Here is a 6,000-nt window from a genome sequence, read left to right as displayed (position 1 = left end):
AGCCTCAATTATTGGGTGATCCTTTATAAGGAATCAAGCCTCTACTAACGGGTGATTCTTCTTCCTACGGTGGCATGTAGTTATGGGACAATGAGATTTCTACTAATAGTCTCATGCCTCTACTAATGGGTGAATCTCTTATCCCAAGATCCAATTTGTTCTAGGTCAACTCTCAATGGAATATTCTACATCATCATAAATCATAAGCTTGTCATAAATCATAATACATAAAACTTGTTCATAGGAATAACTCATTATCATTTGATTCATGTAATATGGATATAGACCTTTCTTAATTACGAATCTTATTTTACAAAGATTATCATTAGGGTATTTAGTCACCTTTAAGGATATTAAGTCACCTTTTCATTAAGGTCTTAAGCCACTATTAAGGATCTTAAGTCAACTTTTCATTAAGGTCTTGAGTCACCTTTAAGGATATTAAGTCACCTTTTTATTAAAGTTTTAAGTCGGCTTTAAGGATCTTAAGACACCTTTTTATTAAGGTGTCACGCCCCAAGAGAATATCCTAGGCGTGGCCGGCATTCAGACACTATTTTTAGCCTCCGAGAGAATCACTTGGTCGCATCACTCATTCGTTCATCAGTGGAAGACTTAAGTTAAAATAAGAATACTTATGTCGTCTCGCCATCATCAACATCAAAGGAAAGAAATAATTCTTAGAAGAAGTAGTTTTAAAGGAGAACTACTCCAATTACATAATAAAACTCTGTCTATGAAATCTCTAATATTATCAGACAGTGTCAATGACATGTCTATGGTTACCTCAAAAGAAAAGTAATACTCAATAATAATAAAAGGATAAAGAGTTTCTTTGAATACAAGAAGGACTCGCCAAATAGTTGGAAAGTAATTATCTTCAACGATGCGCCTATTGAGGATTTCTAATACCTATATCTGCATCATAAAATAATGCAGGACAAATGACGTCAGTACGTGGAATGTATGAGTATGTAAAATGGAAGAAAAGTAAGAATAGATATCAAGAAACTCTTTTTCGGAAAACTCAGCTCAGAACTCAACACATCTCAACATCAATATGTAATGCAAGTTTAAAAATAATAATAAGCAATGCTTACTCAATTGGAAATTTCTCTAATCGACAGTAATCACTTATGAGCTAGTGATGATACAACGAAGCGATGTCGTTGTCACATCCATCCAATACCTTGCCAGGGTAAAGGACATCACCATCTTGGATCCAATCATCAAAGTCCTCTTTTTGGGACTTAAGAGGCATAGCCTCCATCCTACACTAACTACGTAGTTTTGGGGTTTGAGTCATTTAAACTCTTACTCAATTCGGTGATCAATACAACTCCCAAAATGTGTGCTCAATATAACCTCATCATCTAGTCTTATTGGACTTTTATTTCAAACGTCAAACTCATCTCATTCCTCTTCATCAATCATTATACTTCAAAACAGCATTTATATCTCATCAAAACATCTTGCTCAAAATATTATTTAATCCAAAGAATCAAATTCATTTAAACTCAATAAAATATATAAATAGTATTAATTCAAATCACTCTTTTTATTAATGAATATTAAAAGTCAATATCTTTACTCAAAACACGCGTAAGAATATTCATTAACATCAAATTAATTAGGGTTCATAGAAAAGTAGCCACGAACAATAATTCCAATAATATGAGAGATAAAAATAATAATGATTTCAATGCATAAATATATCTAACTTAATAGAAGAAGAATGAACTCATTTAGAATTTAAGAATTAGGATAAAACTCAACTATAACTCAATTACGATGAATTTAAATATTGGCGAATGGATGAACTCAATCCAATGCTATGAATAGCCTTACATACCTGAAATCGGAAGTTTTACTCCGAATTGAAGAACTCAATGAACACTTTTGAACTCCTAGCCTTTTCTCCTCGTTGGAGTTTTTTGTGTACTACCCGGAGTATAAGAATAACCAAAATATTATTTTTACACTACTAAAAACTAAAATTATATTTGAGAATGAGTAAAGAGTATATAAAGAAAAGAGTTGCTTGAGAAAGTTTTGATAAATAAAATGAGGAAATAAGGTGGTATTTATAAATGTGGAGGAGAGACCTAACAATAAATAAAAATAATTACAAATGATGATCTTAAAAATTCAATGGAGAATTGCGATGTCATGGGTGATGTCAAAAGGAGGAATACTGATGAAATGGGTGATGTCAAATGGATCTAGATCTTTCCATTGTTAGTGAGATGAACCTTCTTTTAACGGACCTTTTTCAGATCTCCATTTGAATAAGATAACTTTCTCATTAGGATTTGGTGTCTTCATATGACTTGTAGCTATATAAGTATACTTGCATTTCATTTATGAATCAACCGATTTGGAGCTACCTACAGTGAGATATGATTTTTCTTTTACAAATAATCTATTTCATTACAGCACAATGTCTTGAAAACATTAATTTAGTTGACCTACTTAGCCTCCAAATCTTAAGATATGGTCTCAAGAAAGTTGTAGGTAATGATATGAGGGTTATTCAAAAATTTGAATAACCTAATTTGGACTATTCTATGAAAAGTTATGCTCACAATACAGAATCAGTATCATTTTCGTCGAGAATTGAAACACCAAATACAATATTTTAGGGGGTGTTACAATATTTGCACCTTGGGATCATTCTTCCTCGAATGAAGATGAAACTAGGAGACACTAAGAACAAATATCATCAATACATCAATTTCTCAAAACTCCGATACTCAAATGCTCAAATAACACGTACTCATATAGTCAATGAATAGATGAAGATATTTAGCCTTCATATCTTTTTCAGCTTCCCATGTAGCCTCTTTAACAAATTAATTTCACCATAGGACTTTGACAGATGTCACTTCCTTAGTTCTTAATTTGCGAACTTGATGACCAAGAATCTGAACTAGAATCTCTTGATAACTCAAACTCTCTTTCATCCCAATGCTCTCAATCGGGACAACAAGTGAAGAATTTCTCAAACACTTCTTAAAAATAGAGATGTGAAATACATGATGAATAGCTGCTAACTCTAGGGGAAACTCTAATTCATAGGCTACGTTACCAACCCTCTTCACAACCTGATAAGGACCAATGTAGCGGGGGACTAAGCTTCCCTTTCTTTCCAAATATAATCACACCCTTTATGGGTAAAACTTTCAAGTATACCCAATCATACACTTTGAACTCCAAATCTCTCCTCCTAACATCAGTTTAGGATTTCTGGCGACTCTGAGAAGTCCTCAACCACTCTTGGATGGTTTTCACCTTCTCCATAGCTTGGTGAACCAAGTCTGTCACAATCAACTTAGCTTCACCAACTTCAAACCAACCAATTGGTGATCTACATCTCCTCTCATACAGAGCTTCATAAGGATCCATTTGAATACTCGAATGAAAGCTATTATTGTATGCAAACTCAATAAGAGGTAAATGATCATCCTACTCTGCCTGGCCGTCTTTCTGCAGATGAAAAATAATACTAAGGTTTACTCTTGAACCCAAACCCTTCTGAAAATGGTTTCCAAACTAAGCAGTGAATTGAGATCCCCTATATGAGATGATAGAAAAATGAACTCCATAAAGTCTAACAATCTCTCTAAGATACAGTCTAGCATAATCCTCTATGGTGTTAGTAGTCTTAACCGGCAAGGAATGGGCTGATTTGGTCATCCTATCCACAATCACCCAAATAGATTCAAATTATTTGTGGGTTCACAGTAAACTAGTAATGAAGTCCATGTTTATCATCTCCCACTTCCAAGGCTTTGGTGCTCAACTTTAACTTATTGGCAGTTCGGGCACTTGGACACAAACTCTGCTATATCTCTCTTCATTGTACTCCACAAATATACTTTTCTTAAGTCATGGTACATCTCTGTCGAACCTGAATGGATGGAATACCTATAATTATGGGCTTTTGCCATGATTCCCTCTCAATTGCCATCAATACTTGGAACACATAATTTTTTTTGATATCTCAACACTCTATCTTCCCCTTTGGCAAAATCCAATACCTTCTGCTTGTGAACCTCGTATTTTAGTTGAAGGAGAATGGGATCCTGATCTTTCTTTCCTTTCACTTCTACAACTAGAGATGATTCAGCTCCATTCTGAACAATTGTACCACCCTCACTAGAGTCAATAAGTTGAACTCCCAAACGCACAAGTCTATGCACTTTCTTTGCCAACTCCTTCTTTTCCTCTTCTATATGAGTCGTACTCCCCATGGATAACCTGTTAAGAGTATCGACAACTAAGTTTACTTTACCTAGGTGGTATAGAATGCTCATGTCATAATCCCTGAGCAACTCTAGCCATCTCCTCTGCTTCAAGTTTAGCTCCTTCTGACTAAATACATACTGCAAGCTCTTATGGTCCTTGAATACATCCACATATACACCATAAAGATAGTGATGCCATATCTTAAGATCTAATACCACACCTGCCAACTCAAGGTCATGAGTGGGGTACTTACTCTCATGGGTCTTAGGTTATCTGGAGGCATAGGCAATGACCTTACCTTTCTGCATCAACACACATCCCAACCCAACTCTGGAAGCATCCCAATAGATTACAAAACCATCCATTCCCTCGGGTAGGGACAACACTAGAGCAGTAGTCAATCTACATTTCAACTGTTAAAAGTTTTTCTCAAAAGCATCAGACCATTGAAACTTAGCCTTTTTATAAGTCAGTTTAGTCATTGGTGAGGATATGGATAAAAATCCATCAACAAACCTCTTGTAGTAACTAGCCAAACCCAACAAACTCCTTATGTCAGTTGGAGAGGTGGGTCTGGGCCAGTTCTTAACTGCCTCAATCTTTTGAGTATCAACTTATATTCCATCACCAAATATAATATGGCCTAGGAGCTCTATAGATGCAAGTCAAAACTCACACTTCGAAAACTTAGCATATAACTCCCTCTCCTTGAGAGTTTGTAGGACAACCCTAAGGTGGTTAACATGCCCTCTCTTGCTTCTAGAGTAGACCAAAATATCATCGATGAAGATAATCACATGTATCCAGGTATGGCTTGAATACCCAGTTCATGAGATCCATAAAAGCTACAAGAGCATTAGTCAATCCAAAGGATATAATAAGAAACTCAAAATGACCATAGCGGGTTCGGAAAACTGTCTTCTCGAGATGTCACATTCTTTAACTTTCAATTGATGATAGGTTGATCTGAGATCTATCTTAGAGAAGCATGTGGCACCCTAAAGTTGGTCAAATAAATCATCTATCCTGGGGAGAGGATACTTGTTCTTTATGGTGACCTTGTTCAGTTGCCGATAATCAATGCACATTCTAACTGACCCATCTTTTTTTTGCATGAATAGAACAAGAGCGCCCCAAGGTAAGACACTTGGCCTAATAAATCCCTTATCTAGGAGGTCTTTCAACTATTCTTTCAACTCTTTCAACTCAATGGGAGCCATCCTATAAGGAGGAATGGAGATATGTTGTGTAACTAGAAGAACATCAATACCAAAGTCTATTTCTCTATCAGGAGGGATTTCGGGTAGATCCTTAGGAAAGACTTCAGGAAATTCACTCATAACGGGAACTGACTCGAGAGATAGAGCTTGATCATTAATATTTTTGACTTGGACTATATGATACATGCATCCCTTAGGGATTAACTTTCTGGCCTTAAGGTAGGAAATAAATTTACCCCTAGGCACTACAGAACTCCCCTTCCACTCTAAGAAAGGCTCATTCGAAAATTGAAACTTGACAATTCGGGTTCTATAATCAACTGAGGCATAACAAGCATAAATCCAGTCTATGCCAAAAATCATATCAAAATCAACCATTTCCAACTCAACTAAGTCATCCATGGTATCCCTATGATAGATTGATAAAGTACAATCTCTATAGACCCTCTCAGCTAAGATAGACTCACCAACAGGAGTAGACACGCTGAAAGGCTCAAGAAGGCACTCAGGAAGGATCTCAAATTAACTAGCC

This window comes from Solanum dulcamara, chromosome 6 (assembly GCF_947179165.1).
Source record: "Solanum dulcamara chromosome 6, daSolDulc1.2, whole genome shotgun sequence".
NCBI classification, from domain to species: domain Eukaryota; kingdom Viridiplantae; phylum Streptophyta; class Magnoliopsida; order Solanales; family Solanaceae; genus Solanum; species Solanum dulcamara.
This window is presented reverse-complemented; position numbering follows the sequence as displayed.